The 23,834-nt window shown below is 46.2% G+C and overlaps 1 long non-coding RNA gene across 3 annotated transcripts in view; it reads left to right on the top strand.

Moving 5' to 3' along the window:
* Positions 1-23,834, top strand: part of LOC130254452 (uncharacterized) — a 189,518-nt gene that overhangs the window by 133,135 nt on the left and 32,549 nt on the right. Inside the window, exon 6 of one of the 3 annotated variants that reach the window (XR_008840736.1) lies at positions 22,795-22,953. The exons of the other annotated variants lie outside the window; for them this stretch is intronic. This is a non-coding gene — a long non-coding RNA (uncharacterized LOC130254452). The remainder of the gene's footprint in view (positions 1-22,794; positions 22,954-23,834) is intronic. 3 annotated transcript variants of the gene reach the window in all.

Raw genomic sequence — 23,834 nt, 5'->3', positions numbered from 1 at the left:
TGAAATGTCTTGCCCCGTGGTTAGTGGGAGGCAGACTCCAAGTCATTTATAATGTTTTCTTCACTTCCACTGGGCACATTCCCCCATTGACTTTTTTTTTTTTAAGTTTTTTGCAGGGTAGAAGGAGGTTCCCTCATGTGCCTTGGTATCTCTAAGAGACACAGACACCCATTTTGTTTGATCTCTATACTGCTGTTTCCTAGAGGCTAAATATCTGTCCATGCCCTGTTCTTTACATTCATCCTTGAATACCTGTCACCAGTTACTGTTGCATCCAAAATACTGCACTGCTTGGACATTTGCTCTTATGTGATGTGGCATTCATGTTCTTATGAGAATTGGACATTTCCCTGTTCTTCATTGGGGTCTCCACTGAGCAGGTAGCACACAAAACGACCCCAGAAAATTTGGTGTCAGTGTCTCTTGGACATTTTCTTTTCCTACCTCCAGCAGGGTTGGTGGCTGACTAAATTCTCTACCTCCCCCCCAAAAGGTTTTTACCAGATAGATTTTGTGTTCAACAAAGAACTACTTTCCCCAGTAGCATAAATAGGAGTTGTGCAAGCAAAACATGTCAGATTCAGGAATCCTGATTATTTTTAATAGCCCAAGAAGCTGCTACAATCACAGAACCTGAACTTTTGAACCAGCCTGAAAAAGCCTTACCCTAATTGTTGCTTTGATCCCAGTCACTCTTGGTTGTGGCTGAGAAGGCACATGGATGGCTCCTGAGCAGTTGGCAGGAGATGGGATAGGTGTCTGGCATGGGAAAGGGCAGCAGAAAGGAGCAGAGCCACATTGCAGAGCCAAGGTGGTACAGTAATGGCCTTTTGACAGGGATGTGGTTTCCAGAACATCTCTATTTCTGGCAGAAGATGTCAGGGCCAATGAATCCTGGAAGCTCTCAAGTGCAAGTCTGGATATGTTCTGTCTACGTGTGCCAGCTCTGCTGAAGGAAAAATGACTGCCACACCACTGTCCCATCCCTCAGCAGCTATTTGGCAACCTCACCCTCCATAAACACAGCAGCTGGCTCTCCTGCTATCTGCTGACCCTTTTCTTTCCCTCAAGCCTCATGCCCTGAATGGATCAATTTTTGGAATTTAGGAAGAGTCACATGTACAGCTGAGAACTGAACGTGGATGAAAAACTACTGGAAAAAGGGTGTGGGTTGCTGGGAAGGAGCATTATTTACCCCCCATGGCCAGTGTCAGGTCAAGTAGCCCCTCTCCTGGCTCCCTTGCAGCCCTTGGAGCCCCTGCTGAGCCTGATGCTTGTTCAAGGTCACCTGGCCACTTTTGGCTCCTGGCTCTGTGCCTCAGCCCCTTGATGGGTGTGTTCTGCAGCACCATCAGCCAGGAAAGAAGGGGCAAACCTCACTTGCTGGCACTGGTATTTTTGTACAGTTCAGACCCTCTCTCTTTCACCCATCAACACTCTTGGATCCACCAGTTTCTTTGACAACATCCTTGGCTCCAAGCAGTTTCAGGGGCTGGGCAAAGTCAGAATTTTATTTTGGTGCATCTCTCACCTTGAAAAGTGTTACAAAAACATGAAGTCATTGCTTGAAAGGGTTGGAAATTTTATTTTAGCTTTTTTTTTTCTTTCTGTCACAAAAGACAAATATATTCAAAATGTAATTGTTTGTGGTAAATGGGATGGTTTTAACAAATTTTCCAGCTTACAAAATTGTTACAACTCTTCTAAACCAATTTTTTTCTTTCTTTTCTTTTTTTTTTTTTTTTAAATGATTAGAACTTTGGATGTTTTCTACATTAAAATAACATTTCATTTTTGAATTTAATTTATAGTAGAAGAAAGACATTAAATAGCAAGGAAAAGTCCAAATCAAATATTTCAAAATTATTTTTATCTGTACCAATTTTTGTTTTGCCTTGCTTTGTTTTTGTTGTTTTTTGGGGTTTTTTTTTTGCTCATGGTCTGTGAACAGTTTGGAGATTTCATTCCAGTTTTCTTTCTGATGTGGAGAGGAACATCAACTGAAGTTTTGAAAACTTTTGCAAGAAAGGGAAAGTGTTCCCTGCCAAGCTCTAGCTACAGCTTGGATATGTCTGAAAACACTGGCTGTCAAAAGCTGTGATCTGATTTTACCAGGAAGGGTTTTCTTATGTTGTCACACCCCTGTGCAGCCTCTGAAGAGTGAGTAACAGGGAGCTATTCCTGACAGTTTCCACCTGCGTGAGCTCTTAAACTCTTCTAAAATAGAGTATATCATGTTTTGGGGATGGAGATGTGTTAAGATGCTTGGAGACAGCCAGGAGGATTTGTAAACAGAATTATGTGAGACAGGAGTCAATGAATAAGAATAATGACATGTAGGAAAGGATTGGGAAATAAGTTAGGGATGACTCAGTGTGAAGGTACACAGCAAACAATCACCCATCACTGACAGAAAATGCATGGGAGAGCTTTGAAGCAGAAGATTATCTCCAGCAGAGACTCAGATTCTCGAGTTTTGCAGCTCAGGGACTCCTTGAGCAAGGAGCTTCATCCCTTTGTTTAAAGGCATGGCTAGGGTATCTTGAAATACAGTGTGAATACAGAAAGAAACCTTATAATTGTGACTTTTTCAAAGTCAAGTGGAACTGCTCACTGGAGCCGATGGAGAAGATCCTGTGGCACCTTGTTTGTTAGAGCATCTTTCTTATCCCCACATTTCATTTATCCATGGTTTGTTTTCTAAAACAGTCATGCCAGTCCCATGTTTTTGACTTTTACTTTTGCCTGATTTTTTTTTTTTTTGTATAGTAAGTCTTCACCCTTTCTTCCAACGAAGTTTCAATTAAAACAAGAAAAAGTCAAACTGCAATTTAAATCTCTTATTCCACCCCACTTTTAACCTTATCTCTCTCCCTAGCAGAGTAGTTAATTGGAGAAATGAAGCACTGGGTGGCTTTGACCCTGAAGAACATCATCTACTCTTTCTTCTCCTGCACATAAATCTCACTGGTGCACCTTGCCCTTTGCAGCATGATAAGACTGAGTGACCAGCACACACTCAGCAGAGATGAGGAGGGTGTAAGTACAGATAGTTTCCAAATGACCCCAGAGAAGTGTACAAATCATGTTGCTAACAAACATACTCCACATGGCAGGGATCCAGGGCCCTGCAATTAGATGTGAATATTGCAGTTGGCTTCAAAACACTATAGAAATAAGAAATTGCTGTCTTTTGGGGAATTAGAGCATCTTTTTATTGGATGTGAGGAGAGCAGATTGGTGGCAGACTCATTGCATGTTTTTGTATTCCAGGCAGTTTGCCTGCTTGAGAGGAAGCTATTTATTGATCTCTGACTGTGAGGGTTAATAAATCTCTGTTCAGGCTGGTTCAAACTCTGGCCAGGTCAGTCTGAGGCACTGCTTCTTCACTGGAGGCACTCTGAAGCTGGTTTGCAATTAGAAACCAGGGGTTTCTTGATCTTGCCTCTAGCAAGATCAGCCTCTAGCACTCAGGTAGTTTGGATTTAATTCACATGGAGTTGTTTGTTTTATTGCATGGCATTGAGGCCAGCAGCATTTTCCCCATCCCTTTTCATATTCCATTATACATCCGTGCCACCTCCGGTGGGGGTGAGTGTCTGCTGGGCACACAGGCTGCTTTCATTACCCCTCCCCTCCCCTCCCCTCCTGAAGGACGTCTTCATTGGGAGTCTCTGTGTGTGGAAATCAGCTCCTGCTCACACAGTGTGTGAGAGCCCCCTGGAAGGGTTTTATGGGGGTCACACGCTGGAGCTGCCTGTCACTGCCCACCCGGGGGTGGCCACCCCACCCTGCCGCCTCCCCGGGACTTGCCCTTTGATTCCTCACCCTGAGCAGCAAATAGACCTCATTTCCAATTGTCTCCATGAGCTTTGGAAGTCTCTCTATCACACCCTGAACAAATATGCCTTTTTTTTTTTTTTTATTTTTATTTGTTCTTCTGAACTCTCTGCTGAATAATCGGTTCTTTCCCCCACTTCTATGTTTCTGCTCTAATCAAGGACAGATTCTTGTGAAAATAGATTGGTCTTCCCACCCCCCAAAGTGTGTATGTCTTTTTTTTTTAATAATTTCCTAGAACTGGTAGAGTTGGCTGGCCCTAGGGTCTCTTCTGCTGTAGGAGGGTTAAAGGGAGAGCTGGGTGGCCTGTTTGCTTTCAACTTTAACTATTTCATCATTTGCAGAGAAAACCCTTTCCCCTATTCCCCTTCCTTGAGAGGGTCAATCTCATGTGCTGTAGGAACCTCCACAGAAACCTGTCAGCAGCTTTGGCCTCAGGTAATGCCTCCTACCAGCTGTGTTGAGCAGCCCTGAGCTATGGGCTGATCCTGGGAGGAGCTGGATGCCTGTTGGATGCTGGTAATCACTGGAAATGCCAGGAATCAAGACAGGGACCCTTTTCTCCAGGGTGGAAGCTCTTGATGTTGAGTTTCATAATTGAGGATATTGCATTCCCTGGATGTCTCCATTTCCCTGGGCTCCCACTGGGTGTGGAAAGCACCAATTCCCACCTTCCCTCAAGGGTGCTGGATGCCTGGAGTGGAACAGCAGGGCAGATGCAGTCTCACATCCAGGGGAAGGTGAACCTCACATCCAGAGGAAGGTGAACTTCTGCAAAACCTGAGGAGGGCACTAGAGAAGTGCAGAAATGTCAAGATGTGGCTCAGGCAGGCAGTGCATGTGGCTGCCATCTGCAAACCCACCGCCCCTTCTGCTGGGCTTTTCCTGGGAGGGTGAGGTGAACAGGAGGGGGGAAGAGGCTTCTCAGGCAATTTTTTATGTTGTGGAGCAGCTCAGGTCTTATCAACACTTTCCTCCCTGTCTGATCTGTGATTATTGAGCCTTCACGTGTCCACACTGTTTGTGTGTGTGTATAAAAATATATGGCTGTATAATTAGAACCAGCCAAGAATATTTGGCTGAAATGGTGGTGAAGTAGAGGGGGGGAATCAGGGGGTGTCCAAATATACCTATTCATTGGAGCCAGAACTCTTCATGGGAAGTGTCAGGTTTGATGAATTTCCCATTTAAAAAAAAAAATAAAAAAGAAAAATGTTTTGACATATTTTAAACATTCCAATGCAGCGTTTTTAAACCATCACCTCCCAGCCTCATTTTTTTCCTGCTTGCAGAGGTTTTTGATATTGTTCTGAGTCAGGCAGAACAGGGATTTGAAGTGTGGCCAGTGTCCTAAACATTAGCCAAACAGCATCAGTCTGTCTCTTTCTTTCCTTTCCACCAAGAAAGCTTCCTTTTAAAACTGGCTGAAGCTGAAATGGTCCACAGGGATATGTCAACTTTAGCCAAAGAGTATATTTGAGTAGATGAGGTGATAGCCACCTGTAATTAGAATGTTTCCATTGTCTGTGTAGTTTAGTGACTCTTCCACCTCCAAGATGCACCTACCATCCTACCTCATAGCAGCTTTTTGGCTGAGTCCCTTAGCTGCACTGGTTTTTCCTTACTCTCCTCATTTGCCACATCTTTCCATCTTCCCAGAAAGGCTCCCTGCCCCCTTGCTAGTGCTGCAGAGCCTCAGCCTTGCCACAGCAACAGGAGCTTGAGGGGATGGCAGAGCTGGCAAAGGCAGGGACTGCCATACAGCAAGCTGTGTGTGAAACCCATGGAGTTCAGAGAGGCTCTGAGGAGCTGGGACCCACCTTTTGAGGATCTAAGCCATTATTAGAACCACACCCATCAAGGAGTTGGCCTGAGGGACAGCTGGCCAGCACTTTGACCCAAACTATTATTCATGCTCATTTAGGTAGAAAGTCCTTGCACTGGAGCCCAGATCCTCAAAGGTTTGATTTGACCAGAGAATCAAACACCTAAATACCTTTGAGGATTGCAGCTTTAGTCCCTACATCAACAGCCAGTTTCAAATCCACTCTGGAGAACTTACAAATGCTTCTGTACAAGCCTTTCAGGCTGTACTCTGACCCTGACTGGCTTTGTCCTGGTGACACTGAGCACCTCAGCTCACCTCCTTGCCCTCCCTTCCCCATGCAGCAGTTTCTCTGGGGTCATGGCCACAGCTCTTCCCTTCCTCCAAGCCTTGAGCAAGGCAGCCACCTGAGCCACTGTTTCAGTAGGTCACTGTGGCTTGGGCTGAGCAGGGGTTGGCAGCTGAGCAAATGTACATGTCTGTTCACATTTAAATAATGCATAGATAGCCCTGTATGTTTATTTATATTTAAATATACATGTTATCCTCATGCTGGTGTTGCAGTACCTTGAACTAGTTCAGGCTGAAGAGCTGGAGAGAGAAGACACATTCCCAGTGTTCTTCTGTTCTGTGGATGACAGCAGCTTGCCACTGCACCCACACCTGCATTTGGGAGCAGTGGGAGGGACACTCAACATCTCTGTTTCCTTCCTTGGGACATTGGAAAATAATTACTCCTGTGGATCACATAGGAGCTGCCATCTGCAAGGTTTCCTGCACTTTTCTTGCCACCATCAGGTAGAAGCTCTAGAACACACATTTAATTCACCTTGAATATATATTATTGTGCCACCCATGTCTCCTTCAAAGGCTGTTCTTTTGCATTAGTTACAAAGGTCAATCTTGTTGGATATGGTGATAAATAGCAGCAAAAAAATAATGCAAGCAAGAAATGATGAACTGTTAAAAGGGAATTACACCGTAAAGTATTCAAATGTCAATGGAATACTCATAAGTGTTGACAACACTTCACAATCTTGGGGGTATTTGAGATCAAAGCTTGAATTTATCTATTTTATATTGTGGCAAGCTCAAATCCAAGTGCTGGAAGGCATTCCCACAGGGATGCCTGGCTGAGCCCAGCAGAGCAGAGCTTGCCCCAGTGATGTGCAGACAGTGGTGATGCCTCCAGGGGAGCCTGGCCCCCAAACCTCTGCTGGTCCCAAGAGAGCTCAGCATTGCAGTGCCAGCAAACTGTGCCTCCATGCAGGAGTTAGGCTCAATGATCCACGTGGACCCCTTTCCCACTCATAATATTCTGTGTTTCTGTGGTACATCCCCCAAAACACCATCAGTCTCTGACCTACTTTTGTCTCCAGCAAAACCTTTTCTATTCTTATTTTTCCTGCTCTTTGTCCTGGTTTTCAGCTTGCTCTCCATGCCATGCCTGTGCATGCACATTCAATACAGCTTTTACTGATGTTTTCTTGTAAATATGGGTTTGGGCTGCAACCCACCCATTGCACATTCAAAGGGTGCTTGACTGACAAGTCTCTCCAAATCAACAGAAAAATCAGCTGCATGCTGCTCTTATTTTCTTCTCCAGAGGCTGCTTGGACTCCCTCCTGTGCTGTGCCAATGCCCAGGCCTGCCTACTCCCCACCAACATTTGATTTTTATGTCCCATGAGCTGTGTGAAGCAGAGGGCTGCTAAAGCATCACCCCTCACAGTGGGGATGCACAGGGCTGCCCTGGAGCTCTCCTGTGAGATGTGTGGTGGGGCTGGCTGTGCCACACAATGCAACCACACCAAAGAAAACAGCTCTGCCTCCAGAGCAGGAGAGCATCCCTGAGCCAGCAGAGGCAGCAGCTCACATCTGTTCAGGCGGCCACACGAGCTGCACAGCCTCAACACTGCTGCTTCTCATTTATTCACCTGCCTTTTTTTTTTCCTTTGTCCCCTCCACCCTCCTGCAGACGGATTTCCCTCAGACAGGACCTCCCCATGGCTGTCTCTGCTCGTGTTGTTCCCTCTGCTGAGTTCTAGGCCTGCATAGGGGTGGGCTGGGGGCTGAGCTTGCCCGAAGGGCATTGCTTTGTACCTACCAGATGTGCTGAATTTCTCACTCTGGCTCCCTCTGAGCAGCCCCCTGCTTCCTATTGACCTTGCTGTAATTTAGATTCTCAGCCTTTTGCCAGTCCCTGCAGCTGATTTATTCTCCTGGTGTTTAATGTTGGATTTTCCTCTTTGGAGAAAGGTTATAACCACCTTGGAAATACTTGAAGAGCTGACCTTCTCTCTTTTTTGTTGTTTTTTTTTTTTTCTCAGTGGCAAGCTCCTGTTACAGTATGTGGTAGCCTGCAGTTCCCCAGCTAGCAAATTCTCTGCTGCTCAGGTCTCTATGTGAGCATTTGCATTCTATCATTAAGCCTTTAGAGATCTTGCCAGCCACTGGTTTGGCATCCAGTCACTCTCAGCAGGACTGGTTGCCTGTATCCTGTCTTTAGCTAATGCTCTGTCAACCACAGGGGAAACTCAGCCAACAAGATCTCTATCAGCCTTTCAGGGACCAACCGTTCTGCCATGTGGACTGGAGTCGTATGCTCTGGCCTGATCTATTTATTAAAGAGCTCTGCCAGTTAGCAGACCTTGTCAAAAATAATGTTTCCCCTTATCCTCTCCCTCCTTCCTGGAAAATGTTGATGTGAGTGACAAAATGTTTGTTTTCATTGACTTATTCCATGGAAATTTACAGGTTCTGTTGGAAAACGAAAGATACGTTTCAGCTGCTGGAGATCTTTCACTTCAAGGCTTTTCAGATTTCCAATAGAAGAAAAATAATTGAAATTTTTCAAGGAAAGGCGCTAATCACTTGTTAACACTGATTTCACTGAATCTCAGCTTTCCAGCAAGACTGCTCTTTGCTCAGGTTCACTAGTGGTTGAATGGTTTTCCTGTCACAGAGGTGCTCCAGTGGGATGGTGCTGTGGACATTTTGCCACCTGCTCTTCTGGGCAGTGCTGGCTACCTCTTACCACCCCCATTGTTGTCCTGCATTGCTGGGTGACTTGACACGTGCAAAAATGGTCTTTTTTCTTGATGGAGTCTGCTGGCTGGCTGACCATCTAGATGGCTTTCAAGCTTTGTTTCAGAAGGAGTGTTTTTTGTTTGGAAGACAGGTGTAATTGTGTGGCTTAAATTCTTCTTTGTGTGGCAAAGATCTTGATCTTGTTGCCATTTCTTCCTCCCTGTGTGGACTAGGTGTAGTCATATAAGCTATAACCAGAGTCTTCTTCATTCCTTTTTGTTTGGGAGACCATGTCTGAATGGAGGGAGAACTCTCCTAGACACCTCAAACCCAAGGCAGGGAGTTTCACTTCACTTAGTCTTTGGATGTGTGGAAATCTGTGACAAAACCAAGCAGTTTACACAGATATCTTGCATTTTGATGATTGCATGATCCTCTTTTGCTCATCTGAGCTCATCTGGTCCTGCCTTCTCCTCCCATCAGATATTTACCTACTGTTAACCTGCCAGACCTAAACAGGCACACAGAATCATGTCTTTGTTTCCATTCTACTTTATGGACCAAAAAGGTAGGCATGGCATCACATCTAGCTCATTAGGCTCTGCTCTGCTGTACAAGCATGGGGGAAGGTGGAGAGGGTTGACCAAATAACTCCTGGAACTGCTCAGTTAGTGAGATGTGCTCACAAAGCCACTGTGATCACCAGATTTAAGCTTTAAAGTATTTTGAGCAAATGCTGAGAATTGCTGTGTGTGTATCTGTGTGTGTGCATGCACATGTGTGTGTTTCAGTCAGATTTTCTCAAGCTCAGCCTCCTTGAGCTTGGCAGAGAGCTCTTTCCAAAAAATTGGACTTGTGACTTCAATGCCTAATGGATTCCTCTGAGCTAGTGAGTGGATTCCACAATGCTGAGTGGATTCCTCCAGTTTGTCTGGCACAAACCACAGCTGGATTGGAAGGAGCAAGCTTTGCAAACCAAACAGTCTTGCCCATCCTTGTTGGCTGGGGGAGATGAATCTCTCCTCTTGCCTGCCCAGCTCTGGAGGTGCTGTCACTCTGACACCTCAGTTGTACTGCAGGGAAAATCACCAAACAGCTGGGAGGGCAAACACAGGAAGAGTGGGTTTTCCTTTGGGGAATGCAGCTCTGTCAAGACTCCAAATATCTTGAAACATTTTTAGTATGGAAAGTGCTATTTTTAAAATCTTGAAACAACTTTTTAAAATGTGGTGTAATAAGTTATATGAAATATAAAGTAAGTCCAATTAGTCTTGTCCAGATTAAAAAAAAAAAAAAAAGGGTTTGTTTTTTTTATCATAGAGGGTTTAGTCATATTCAGGTTTTATCCTGGCTTTGAAGGGGAAACCCTTCTGATCTTGAACGAGTCCAAATTACGGTACCCCACTTCTTTTGTGAAACAAAATACTGGTTCACAGTGAAACTTAATGGGAAGACTTTTCTTTAGGATTAAGCCCAATTTATGGTGCACAAGTGAATCGTTCAGCTGGAGTTCTCTCACCAAGCCCCAGTCCCTCACCTGGAGAGCAGGAAAAGCCCCGTGCAGTTGATGTGACCGACCAGGGGACACGCGCGTTGAGCCCAGCACGGTAGCAATGAGGAAAGGAGCGACCCTGCGGGTAGGGCAGTGCTCTCAGACACGAGATCCGGGTTCCCTGTTCCCTGTGGCCGTGCCCCATCACCCGAGGCCGTCCCTTTGGATAGATTTATGGCCCTGGCAGCAGCTCTCAGTGTGCCATTAGGGCGACCGAGCGCACCGCGTGCGCAAAGCCCAGCCCCGTGACGAAGGCGGCCCCAGCTGATGGAGGTGATTTGGTGCAAGGGATCGGCTCCTTGATTAGAAGGAAACATGCAAACCTTTTTCCTCTTGGCTTCTGTTGCGTTGCATTTTCCTCCTGGCTCCTTTTGGGGAGCCAGAAAAACGCTGCAGTTGGAGGTGTGCTGGCAGCTCGGCAGTCGAGGGGCTGGTGGCACACAGGAGCTGACAGGCTTGGGAGGGAATAGGAGCAAACCCAGCAAGGGTTAGGTGAGGCCAGCGAGCTTTATTTTTGAAGAGGCACACAGAGAGAGAGGGAAGAAAGAAAGGAGGAAACAGCTGTAAGGACATTTTTGTTGCTGACTGGTCCAAAGGAATGTGTATAAACAGCTTTAGATGTATTTTCCTGAGCATGCTAAGTGTATTTACTCCCTGCTCTAATTGGTCCTGCCTGAAGTTAGCCAGGACTAAGAGTTCCCATGGGAAGTACGCCTCACTGACTCAAACTGCAGGCTGACTGGTGCTCACAGTGCAACCTGTGTTTGTGATGGCTCCCCAGCTGTCCTTTCTCACAGCCTCCTGCCAGAGTGCCCACAGGCAGGGCAGGTTTGGCCCTGCCCGAGGGTGCACAGGCCAGGTGGCTTCACTGCAGGGCACAGCAGGGCCTGGCTGGCACCAGTGCTGCATCTGGAGCACAGGAATAAAGGCTCCTCTCCCTCCCGAGAAGTCTGAGGCAGAGGATGCTTGAATCTATTTCATCAGCTGGCTGCAGCTCAATTCTTCACTCAGTCCAAGCAAGCTGCAGGCAAAGGCTCCACGAGCAGGAGCATTTTCCTGGTGTGTGCATTGCCATGCAGGCACCAACATCCAAAGGCATTTTTTGCACGTGCAGACGCCCCTGGATGCACACAACGTGTTTGTTCCCAGTAAAACCCAGACTTTTTCTGAAGAAAGTGCAAGCAGTCAGCAAAAAAGGGGGGGAAGCATAAACCAGTTTCTCGTTGCAAAATGTCATTTTGATGGAACTGACATTTTTAGCAAAGCCAGTATAAATTTCAATGTTTTGTTTTGTTTGTTTTAAAAAAACAAACACAGAAAATGTCCAAATATGTAATATTGACATTTTCAGAACCAAATGTTTTCCTATTTCATCCTAGCGCAGTTCTTAAAATTTGAGTTAACTTTTTCTGAAAAATACTACAAAGACACCAAAGGAAAAAGAAGGTTTAAATTCTTCTGAAGTATGTGGGCTTTCCACAAATATTATCTTTTCATTCTGACTCAACACTTGAGCCCATCCATCAAAGTGAAAATGAGATACCCTCTTTTGGGAAATGCATGTTTTACTCCACTATCTAAGCCAGTTAGTTGTGAAAATGTTTCCAAAGGGCCCTGCCCACGACTGGTGATCTTTTGGGCTGCTGGCATCCTCCAGCCAGCAGACACCTGTAAAATGCATCCTTGGCAGGGTCCCAGCACAACTGCCCTTCCCCTGCAGGGAGCATAAGGCAGCAGCAGGTTACACCTTCTCCAAAAGAAAGATAAACCAAAATTCTCATCCAGCTGCTGGGTTTATAAAAATTGCTTTCCCTGAAGGCACTTGAGGGCAAGAGATGTTGAGGAAGGGATATGTTTGAAGAGAGGGGAGAGTTCCCGGGTGCAGAATGATACAAAAACATGATGTGGGAGCCACTGCCTTGCTGGTTGCCAAGCTGTGGAGCCAGCAGAAGTTGTTGACAGGAAGGGAAGCACTGGTGTGGTTCTGACAGTTTTTAAGCACTGTGTAAACACTGGAGATAAGGGTTGATTACGACTGCAATTCTCCTTCATCCATTATATTGCTTTGGATCTACAAAGAGAACCCAGAGTGAGTGAAAAATCTGAGCAGTGTGTTTGAGTCTGGTGACCTTGGATGCTGAGCTGGGCTCAGGATCTCCAGCAAGGTTTGTTTCATAAACATGCTGAGCCTCTGGTTTCCCTTCTCTTTCACTTCCACCTTTCCTTCAAAGCTCTCTTTCCTTCAGTGTTTCCCAAATCCCACCAGCCTCTGACGTGTTGGACACAGCTCTCAGGAGCTGGCAGCAGATTCTCCCCATGTGCCAGGAGGATGCCAGGCACACCTGTCATTCAGAAGAAGATACTGCCCACAGATTTACCAGCACCACTGAAGGGAACCAGTAGCAGAGGAGAGATGGCAAAATCAGCCCCAGAAGAGACCAGATTGCTCCCAGAAGGAAAGCTGACCCACAGGGGTGCAGTGTGTCAAGCACCAACAACATGTGGAGTCATGCATGACATGTCATACACATGCCAACTCTCCAGGAGTGTTCCAAGAGCATTTCCAGTTTCCAGGAGGTTTTCCAGCTGTTGTCTCATATAGAAGTTGATGCTCTGAGCCCAAAAGACCTCCTGTTCAGTCCCTCAGGACATGGGCTTGCTGCTCATGGCCCAGAAATTCCCAGATTTTACAGCTGGCTGGAGGGGTTATGAAAACCTGGAATGAGTCCAGTCTGCCTTTGATTTCTTTTCCTTGAGCTGGCTCTTTCCATGGCTCTTTCTTTATCTTGCTATCCATCCCATGACATCTCTCTCCCCCTTCTCCTGTGGCCCCTCACCAGAACCAGCTCCACCCTTCCCTGAGTGTCCCTGTTAGGAAGCAAAGAGGTAACTACGTGCCAGCTAGTACCTTCTTATCTAGTCACAGTATGTTCCCCTAAGGGAATTTTTGGCCTGGGATTGTGTGTGTGTGTGTGTATGTGTGTGTTTTATATGCTTTATTTTTATCACAGAAAGGATAGACAGTACATTATGTCTTCAGTCCAGGAGGTTACACACTAGATAAGAGACAGACAGATACACTACAACTGCTCCAGCCCGTGGAGTTGTGCTCCTGAGATAGCCCTGGGAATGGAACAGGTAAACTGTTTCCAACCCCCCCCATTTGGGCAGTGGATTTTGTGTCAACAAATCCAGATCCAAGCAGAGATTTCAATGTTGATGTTCCTGCAGACAGAGAATAAAGTCCACAGTGCTTCCTCCATTTCTGCCACACTTGTACCTTCTCATAGGTCTCAGTTTCTCATCGCCCCCATCCTATCCACTCCTCCTCTGGCTTCATTCTCACCCCCTCTGTCCATCCCCAGTCTGGGTGTGCTGTGTGGTTCAGTGATCCCCTTGGGCTCCTCCAAGAATACATCCAGGTTCAAAAGGAAATGGGGGATGTGCGTGTTTAGGCAATGCTGGTGTCAACAACCTTGTAGTAGCACCTGTCAGCCAAAGTTGGGAAAGGAAATAAAACAAAAAAAAAGGTATTTTGGCATTAAAAGCTAGAATCAGAGATGGTTTATCAGTGCCTACTTCTTGCATCTTTCTTGAAACCATCTGGGCTAATTATAATGCTGGAGACTATATACTAGTTTTTAAAGGATTAAGGGTGAGCCACAATAGCCCTCTACAGTGATCCCCAAAAAGTGACCCCTTTTTAGTCTGTTGTTTCAATAACAGTGTCCTTGGCACTGAGCCTCTGCTGTGGCAGGCTCCAGTGGGCATCCAGGGTCAGATTCACAAGCACCATCACTCCTCACAAAGCTCGGGGCACACAGCCACCTCCATGGAGCCATTCATCAAGGGAGGTGTTGTGGAGCCTTTGGGTCATCCCAAAACTCCTGCCCTCCTCCTCCTCCCCACAAAGGTTAACAGCCTGTTGCAGCATCACGGCGCTCCTTTGGGGATGGTGATGCTGGGTTTATTTTCTCAGGAGAAACAGATAAAGGTGGCACCAGCTACTACCCAACACTAAAGCTAAGTTAGTGAATTTATTGTTCTTTCAAACCTGAGGGACTGTTTTGGATTTTGATCCAAAGCTTATGGAAGCTGTGACCTTTGGATCAGCCTGACAATGAGCAATTGCAGCCGTGCTGCCCCAGCATCCATCAAATGCAGGCATTTAGTGGCTTGACTGGCATTGCAGAGATAAAAGTCACTGGACCTAAACAGTGTCACAAGATGGATGTCTCACAGTTGGAAAATATTGTCTTAACTTAGGCTTTAGTTTCTGGGTGTTTCTGTAAGGGTCTCATCCCAGTGTCTGCATCCTTTACAAGTATTATGCAGACTTTAACAAGTGTATCTTTGTGGCTTACCTGTGAGATAAGAGCAAACCATCATCCTAATTTTAGAGTGAGGGAAATAAGGCACCAAGAGATTATCAGCAAAGTGTAACTACTCCTTGTGTTACCTAGCAAGAGTCACATAAATTTCAATTTTCCTGATTAGCTTTTTTGTAGCTCTTTATGCATGTTCAGGATGGCTCTGTCTGGCCCCAGGTCCAGTCCCAAAGGCTGACAACCTTCCCACATCCAATCTCTCATGTCTTGCACTTGGCAACTCAAAATGAGACATAAGCAACACACATCTCAAAGCTCTAACTCCCAATCTGTGAGGGCTTGACATTGCCTTTTTGGTGTCCTGATGCTTCTGTTCATGCCACAGATATTTGGTATACACTGAATTTTAAAGTAAAGCTGACATCACCCCTGCAGTGCTATTTTCAAAGACTCCTGTGGTAAGACTAATTAGGCCATTACACTATATTGCAAGATTTATAGTCCATGGCTATATAAAAGGAATATAACAAACAAATATCAGATTAAGTTGTATCTGTGTCTCCCTCACCTTCCACAAAACTCCACACTGATTTTTCCAGTGCTACTCATGCAATACAACTGTGGGGCAAAGTGTTTTCTCTTCTTGAGGTTTTAGATGAGGAAAACCAGAGCTGCCAGAGCCCAAGTCAGCAAAATCCATGTAGTTCTTACAGCCTTCTGCATCTGCACGTGTCCTCAGTCCCAGCCATCCACTGGGAGTTTGCAGGTTGAGGAGATGGGACAGGAGGATGGTCCCTGCCTCATCACACTGCTGGGTCCAGTTGAACTTCTCTGCAGCAGCTACACTTCTACTTGAGCTCTTTAGCAGCTTCTCACCTCCAGGAGACAGGGGCAGAAGGGACAGATTTGTTTTTAATTTTTTCTTCCTAGCAAAGTCCCCCTTTCTGGTTCAGCTTTTGGCACAGATTTTTGTTGGCTGATGACCAGCTTGGATACCAGAACACTTTCAAGGTACAAATGAAGTTCTGAGCTATGTCTTCTGCTACTCTTGATGCCTGGCAGCTAGTCAGAAGCTTCTCCTAGGTCCCCCAGCTTCCCAAAGACCCTCCTCAGCCCCTGTGAGGTTCCCAGCTGTCACTGCATGGCAGGGCTTTGCTGGGGCAGCACTGCAGAGCTGGCAGACTACAGCCCAGGCAAGCCTTTCTCCTCCAGCTTTCCAGCTCTGAGACTGTTAAAGCTTGCACATTCCTGAGGCTGAGCATCTCACAGTGGTTTTGGGAACAGGTTATTCTGCTTCCTTTTATATTTCCAGGTCTCCCAGCTGCTCTGCACGGCCAGGAGGAGAGCTGGGGTCTGCTTCTTCCAGGGTGCATGGTGGGACTGGGTCCCTGCTCTGCCATACAAGCAATAATTTGCTCTCCTTGGTGAGGAGAGACTGGCTGTGTGCCTGGGCAGTGGGGCTGGGACCCAGTGGGTGCTCCTGCCAGCCAGAGTGTCAGGCAGGGTGGCAGAAATGCTTTCGTTCCAGCTAAGCAGTGCTGGAAATGTGTTTTCTTTTCATCCTCTTTCTAATTTTGGGCTCTGAACTCAGTGCCCAAAACACACATACACCAGAGTCTGAAGTCCAGCAGGCCAAGATGCATGTGTCATTATGGGGACTGTACAAACAGGAGCAGGATGGGAGGGAAAAGGAGACAAACAATGGAGTCTCCCTCCTTTCTGCCCAATATTTATTGTGATTTTCATGTGTCTGTCCCTGGCTACCCTCAGGCATGTCCATGGCAGGTAGGGTTGAGTTGCACATTGCTTGTTTAAGCCAGACTTCCTCTATCCATTCTATTTGACTGTTTTTCCCCTTTTAAAATCCATTTGTCAGATTTTCCATGATGGAAGACAACACAAGGAGCATCCCTGTGGCTGCAGCACAGCACACTCCTGCCTGTTTGCAGCTAATGTCACTACACCAGAAGCACAAAAACTGGACCAGAGTCCTGTGTGGGGATGGGATGAGGAAATAGCCTACCCATCCACAAACACAGCCATCTCTGCCTGAAGGACATGGCCCCAGGACAGGATGCAACTAGGCAAGTAAAAAGCCCACAATTCATGAATATTTTGCAGACAGACTGAAGACATTTTTAAGTTCTAATAGAAAATAATATTTGATACTTTGCAAGTTAATAATAATGCATCTTATCTATGTGACTTTTTCTGCAAGGCAGGCAATGATATCACATTATTGATGGTGTTCTTTCTACTCTGTCCAATGTCCTTATTTGCACCATTTCCCGTCTCTTATCCATTCAGCCACATAGTTAAATGGGCAAGAATACAGATCAGTTGGAGTTTGAAAATCAAGGTGTTTGTATTTAATTTATTTTCACCTGTGAAGTGATATTGGTTGAAAGTGGATGCTTCCACAGTGGATTTCCTCTGTCACACTTCCCCAAATAAGAGATCTCTACCCACCATATTTCACCACCTTGTGTGTCTGCACAGGCACTGGGTATTGAACAGAGGCTGTATTTGCAGCAGTGCACAAAATATTATATTCAGCACACTGAATTATTTTTTTTTATCATGTCCTGAGAAGTTCCCTAAACATTCTTAAAATAGATTTTTCCATCATTTAGGGTCTCATGCAGAACCCTGGCTGATGAGGTCTGGGAGTCTGCTGTTAATTTGCTCATTGGGAGGTGATTTTACAACAGCTTTCAGCACTCATGAGTTTTGTGCTCTTTCTAAAACACTCACTAAACTTCCAACAGCAAACTGCATGAGGAGACGAACACCCTCTTGGTGGATCCCATTGTACCCTAAAATCAGCACTAAATCCAGACTCTCTCCCATGGTCTCCTTCAGTCAATATGGTGCCATGGTAAGGATCAAAGATCCTTCACGTTCCCAGCTATGCCATGACTGAGAAGTCCTGGGCTCAGGACAGATTCACAGAATTCACAGAATCACTGGGTTGGAAGAGACCTTCAAGACCATCAAGTCCAACCCATGCCCTAACACCTCAACTAGACCATGGCACCAAGTGCCACATCCAGTCTTTTTTTAAACACAGGGATGGTGCCTCCACACCTCCCTGGGCAGACCATTCCAGTACTTAATCACTCTTTCTGTGAAAAACTTCTTCCTAATATCCTGCTCTCCCCTGGGCCGCTCGAGACGGTGCCCTCTGGTTCTGTCAGTGCTGCCTGGTGATCTGAGGGAGTTTTTACCTGTGTATCTCAGGAGTACATCCCTCTGCCTGCCTGTGTGCCCGCTCTGAGCCCTGGCCGTGACAAACACGGAGGAGCAATGCTGGGACAGGGCTGGGGAATGCCGAGGATGCCACAACAGGAAACACGGAGACATAACATGTCCAAGTGGGGTAACTGAGGCAGACAGAGCAGGAATGTGATTATGTGACCCTGCAGGATTTGGCTGGGACGCCGGGGAGTGCTGAGCTCATCCCCCGTCAGAGGGAGGAAGAGAGAGAGGAGCAGCTCTTGCTGTTTGTGTTTTATCACAGAGAACCCAAAGGCATCAGCAAACATTGTGGTTTGGGCAAGGATGGGTTCCAGCACATTCCCCAGCTCCTGCTCAGTGTCCCAAAATCCGGCTAGCACGGGGAGAGAGAGCAAGTGAAAGTTTCCAGGGTGTAGGAGAGGGAGCCACCTGCCAAGGCTTGCCAGGAAGCCAGCAGATGCCAGAGGGTCAGGTTAATTCAGTGCCCTTTTATGAGCTCATTCTTCAATGTGATCAGGAGTTTTCCTCTGAAAGAGTTTCAGGTTTTGAACTTGAAAATATAACTTTCTCCAAAATAAAACTGTCCGTGGCGGGGGAAAAAAAAAGTTTCAGTGTCAGCTAATGCAAATAGTTCCTTGCCAGTTTCAGCTCTGGGGAATCTTGCAGCAAAAATATTTTAGGTTCAGTAACAGTATTATGAATATAGAGAACACGGAGTAAAAAGAGCTTGAGACACTATTAATAAATCATCTGAGTGTCCTTTTCTAGGTTTTGCAGGTATCTTAAGTGTTTTATGTGAAGTTCTGAGGAAACAAAACTACCAGTCCATCTGTGTAATATGGCTTTCTCATTCTTCTTCTTTCTCAGCCCAATTTGGGATTATTTCTATCAGCTCCTTTACATTTTATGCACAACTTCCCAAGCTCCATCACTTCATTAGAAAACAACTGTGTCCAGCAACACTGGCAAGAGTAGGAGCAGATGTGAGGTGCTCACAGAAAAGCTGGGAACAAAATTTTCAAAAGATTGGAAAATAGTTCTCATAGCAGCTGGTTTGGGCCAGTACCTGAAGCATATCTCATGGTAGATCAGAATCAATGAAGGGCACCTCATCAAAACTACTTTGCCTCCCAGATATATTTCCTTTGAATGATTCCTGATTTTTCCAGGTTGAATACTGCTTATAGATTAAATCAAGGTAGCTTTTTCCCCCCTGCCTGGCAATACTGCAAATCTCACATGGGTATCTGAGCAAGAAACGAAATTGCTTCCACTCTTCTACGCAATTCAGAAGTCAGGATGTTTGTTTAAGTTTCTAAACTATATGGACCATGTCAGAGCTCTGAACTCTGCTGGAATTTCTGAAATGGTTGATTATGGGTTTCAGTTCACATTGGAGAGGAGGATTCTTGGTGCATTCATATTCCTGTCCTTTTCCTTCCTGGCTTCAAAGTGTCACCTGCCAAAAACATGCTGAGGTCAGGATTCAGCTGGTGGCCTGCCTGGTGGGAGAAGCAAAAACTTGCCTGAACTTCCCTCTTTTAGCTTTGCCTGATCTTGGGAGTGCTGACTTTAGTGAAAACTTGTTTTTATCAGTCTTCAAACTGCTTGCTTGTTACTCAAGGGGCAGAGAGGCAGTAGACTCCAGCTGGTTAAAGTCACTTCTCTGACCACAGCCGTGAGGACTCTGAGACCTTTTCCCAGGAGGGGCTGAGCCAGGTGGAGGTGAGGAAGGCAGGACAGGCTGCAGTGTGCCTGTGTCCCCAGCTGAGTTCAGCCATGCAGCTGAACTGCTTTACAGTAGCCCTGAAATGTCTCTCCCTGCTGACAGCTGAAGCTGATGCTGCACTGGGCCAGACACTGCCCAAGCACCAGTCAGTTTGGCCAAGATCTAAGGCAGCCCTTGAGGCCAGGCTCAGAGAGGCAGGGTTGTGCCCAGCTGTGCAGCCCTGACCACAGCCCTGCTCCTGCACACAATAGCCAAGGAAACCTGCAAGAGCCATAGGCTTGAAACGTGCCCGTGGGCAAGAGGATTCTCCTCTGGCTCATTAACTCCTGAAAAGACTTTAACCAGGGCCAGCTTGCAAAAAAAAAAACCCAACCCAAGCTCAATAACACAGGGACAAGAAGACAGCCTGTTAGCTATAACTAGTGTATTTAGCTACTTTCTTAACCATTGTCCACCCTCATTAATGGTTAAACACACTCTGTTCCATTGTTTGCTGTTTCTGGCCAATTCAAGCTCTTTCAAGTGGGAGGAAGAGTGAAGCATGGAGGGAAACCAGCACCAAAGGCCTGCTTGTATTTTACAAGACACCCAATTAAATGGCACCTCAGGTTACCTATAAGTGTCATTTGCTTTCCTGTTAAGGGATATTTATTACTATTCAGAAATGCATGAATGAGCGGGGTTCTTAACCTTGCCTTGAGACTGGTGAATGAGTACTGTGCCTAACTCCCTTCCTTCTTACTTATATGTTATCTTTCCCTTATCTCCACAGTATCAGAGAGCTTCAGTTTTCTGCTTGTTTATCTCCATGGAGTCCTGAGGACTTCTTTAAAGAATGAGATCTGACTAACTTGTCCCAAGTCACACAAGAAGCTGGTGGCAGCACAGAGGATTGAGAATTTGTTGGCAGGGCAGGGGGGTGACCATGAAGCCTAGAGCACCTCAAATGTCACACTTTTTGGAAGGCCCCTGCCGTTTTTTATGGGAGGGGTGGAAGCTGTGCTGGCCTCATGCCCTCCTGGGTCTGGGTGTCCTTGCATGGCACAGCTGGAGTCATGGGGGCTTTCCCTGGCCACGGGGCTGTGGCAGGTAACTCCTGCCCCTGCTCAAGCACTGATGTCTCAGTCCTTCCCCACACTGAAACTGCTGAGAGTTAGTTAGTTAGTTAGTTAGTTAGTTTAGCAGATCTGCTAAACCATGTATTTTTCCTCTTGCAATCAGATCTACTGCCTTAATTCCTTAGTCCTCTCTTCCTACTCCTGCCCAGTGGCCATGACTCTCTGAACCAGGGATGAACCTCCTCTGGTGGATAAAGACCCATACCCAACATTTGCTTCAGACTTGAACCAAACTTAACTTGACTCTTCAGTTGAGTTTGAAAAGTTCTGTCAACATTTTTTTCAACTTTCACCTTCCTCTGCCCTCTTTGGGATTTGACTGGAGGTAGAGGCACCAAAATACCCTGAGGAATGCTGTCTTACAGTAATTTCTGACCCTGCTGATTAACCAGTCTTTCTGATTCTGGTTAACTCTGCTCATTTGCAAGCCAAAAACCCACTTGGGCAAGACTCAAACAAACATCCAGGCCAGCAGCTTCAAGTGCTCTCATTCACAAGCGATCAGTCAGAAATCTCTCTGCTGAGTTTGGTGGCACCGACATCAAAGGTACAGCATTCTTCACTCCATGACCACACTGACGTCACCCCTGCAAGCTGATGTAGGATGGAATGAGCAGATCCTGCCAGTTTTCACTGCCTGGATTTGGCAGCACGCAGACTTTTTGTGATGAGCTCTACCGGAGGTGATGTTGGACAGCTGTGACAACCCCTCTGTCAGATGTGGTGCTGGATAACCCGACCTCAGGGACAGCACTGGGACCTTCTGGGAGTCCATTGCTAAACTGCCATCCTATGTGAATAGCTTTGTGCTTTCTTTTTCTTCTTATTTTCTCTTTTTTTTTTTTTTTTTTTTTTTTTTTTTTTTTTTTTTTTATTTTTTTTTTTTTTTTTCCTTCTTCACGCTCTTTTATCTGACAGACAGCCTGCTTCACAGAACAGTATGCTGGGAAGATGGGCTGATATAAGTGCTCTTCCATGCAAAGGCATCCAGTATTTTCTCTTGGGCTGTCTTTACTATTCCAACACTGATCTACTACCATTCGCTCCTGCAGATGCTGCTGTGGTCCTTGTCTTGCCCTGAGAATTTACTGAGCCTTGGATGGGCTGAGAGAGGAATGAGGACATCATGGCTGGCACATTCCTTATAGCACTCAAACATCTAAGCAGCAAAACATTATGCAGGACATAATGAACCTTTTGCAGACAATTTAAAAAGTCAGCCAGTGACATTTCAGCCAGCCAGGATGGCTTGAGCAGCTCCCACCTGCCTAGCCCTGCCATTGAGATAAGGCCCTTCTTGCACTGCAAGAAAAGTAATTGAGGGGCAGGAGGGAACTGGAGGTGAACATTCTTATGTTTAACATCTGTTAATGAAAGATCATTTAACCAAGTGCAAAAGCAAGAATGGTCACTTCTTCAGCTTCCCAAACTCATGGTGCCACAGAACTTCTCAGAATTGTGCTCCCCATTGGATGACACTGCCAGGATGAAAGGGCAGTTTAGTTTCAAGCAGATTATTGCTTCATAGCACAGGGGGTACAAGGACTTCAGGGATGAGTCTGAGCTTGACAGCCCCCCCATACACGTCAGATGTCCTAGTCCAGCCTTCAGCCCTCCTTCCTTACACAACAGCATAAGAACAAACCAGACAGAGTTCTTGCTTAAAGAGAGAGCTGGCTGATGTAATTTTGATGGTACATGCATCTGGATGGATGCTGTGTACAGCAGGGCCCTCTGTCTCCTGAGAAGGAGATGAAAGATCAGTTTTGGGGCATGAAAGTAGTGATGCCTCCAGTGGGACTGAGAGAGCTCAAGATTCCACAGCTCTGCCTCAGGCAAAGAACAGGCAAGTCCTTAAGGAGTGTGCTTTCCTTCCTTGTTGGTTTATTTCCTACTTCTCGGGGCAGACAGGGTGAGTCCCAGGATTATCACCTCCCTGCAAGCAGCAGCCACATTACCTCCACCATGCTCTGAAACCAGATGAAGATTCCAGGCCCATTGCCTGGCTGCCCTCACAGAAGATGCCTCACAGAAGCCTCATCAGCTTCTTCAATTCACTCTATTGGAAAGTCATGATGGAGCAGAGCTGTTTCTTTATCTCAACTGACTTCCCTTTCTCCCTTTTCCCCCCTGCAGCTGTCCAGGTTGTTTGTTGTCACCTCCACTGTAGTGTCAGTGCCAGTGTGCAGCAGAGGGGGACCTCATCTCTGAACCATGCTGGGTTAGGAGGTGGGAGCCAGCACTTTCTTCCAGCAGATACCATCCAACCTTGACCTCCACCATGCAGATCTGCAGGTCAGTGCCCCAAAACAATGTTCCTCCTTGACTCTAATACTTCTACCCAGATGATCATTTTAGCTGGTAAAGAATTTTTTCTAACGTGAAGAAACAAAGACCTAGCTAACCAAAATATAACTAGTGCCCAGCTGCCTCTTTATCTGGCTGTGCTTTATTTGCACAAGCTGAAGAACTTCGTGGTGCCAGGAGGGATGTGATAGAAGTTCTTTGTCTCATAAATTATTTTGGCCCAGTCTTCCCCCGGGAGATAGGACTTGAGAGCAAGAGCTGGCAGCATGGGTTCTGCTCCAGCTTTGGCACTGACCTGCTGCGTGACCTTGGACAACTCACTTCACCTCCCCTGAGCTTCTGTTTCCCCTCCTCTCCTTTGTCTGCCCTGTTTATTTGGACTGTCAACTCCTAGAGAAAGGAATTCAGCCTCCCTGGCAGCTTGAAGATTGCATAGCATGACGGGAGCCAATCGGACTCGCTTCTGGGAGGTACTACAGTAAAAAATTCATAGTGATGACTAGAAACTAGCATTTGCTGAACAATTGTATGGGAGTTGTTGCTTATTAAGTGGCATACACAAACTAGCAGAACATCTCTGACAGCTCAGAGAGCTTGTCCAGGGATGACAACTGCTTTTGTTCCTTTTCCATGGCCACACTGAAGACCATATCTACCAGCCCCATAAATATTGACATCTTCTCCCTGTCCCAGCTGCACAGTGGGAGGAGTGGGAAGCTTCTGCCAAAGAAAAGGGAATGTTTGTTGGAGGTAATGAAGAGGGCTTCCCTTGGAGTCCTCCCCCTCACAAACATCTGGACAGATAAGAGCTCTTGTGAGAAAGGTTGGAAGAACCAGGGAGGCCTCCTGGAAAGGGCAGGGAAGCACTC

Source organism: Oenanthe melanoleuca, chromosome 5 (genome assembly GCF_029582105.1).
Source record: "Oenanthe melanoleuca isolate GR-GAL-2019-014 chromosome 5, OMel1.0, whole genome shotgun sequence".
NCBI classification, from domain to species: Eukaryota; Metazoa; Chordata; class Aves; order Passeriformes; family Muscicapidae; genus Oenanthe; species Oenanthe melanoleuca.
Note: the sequence above shows the minus strand (reverse complement) of the source record. Positions and strands in the feature narration are given on the sequence as shown.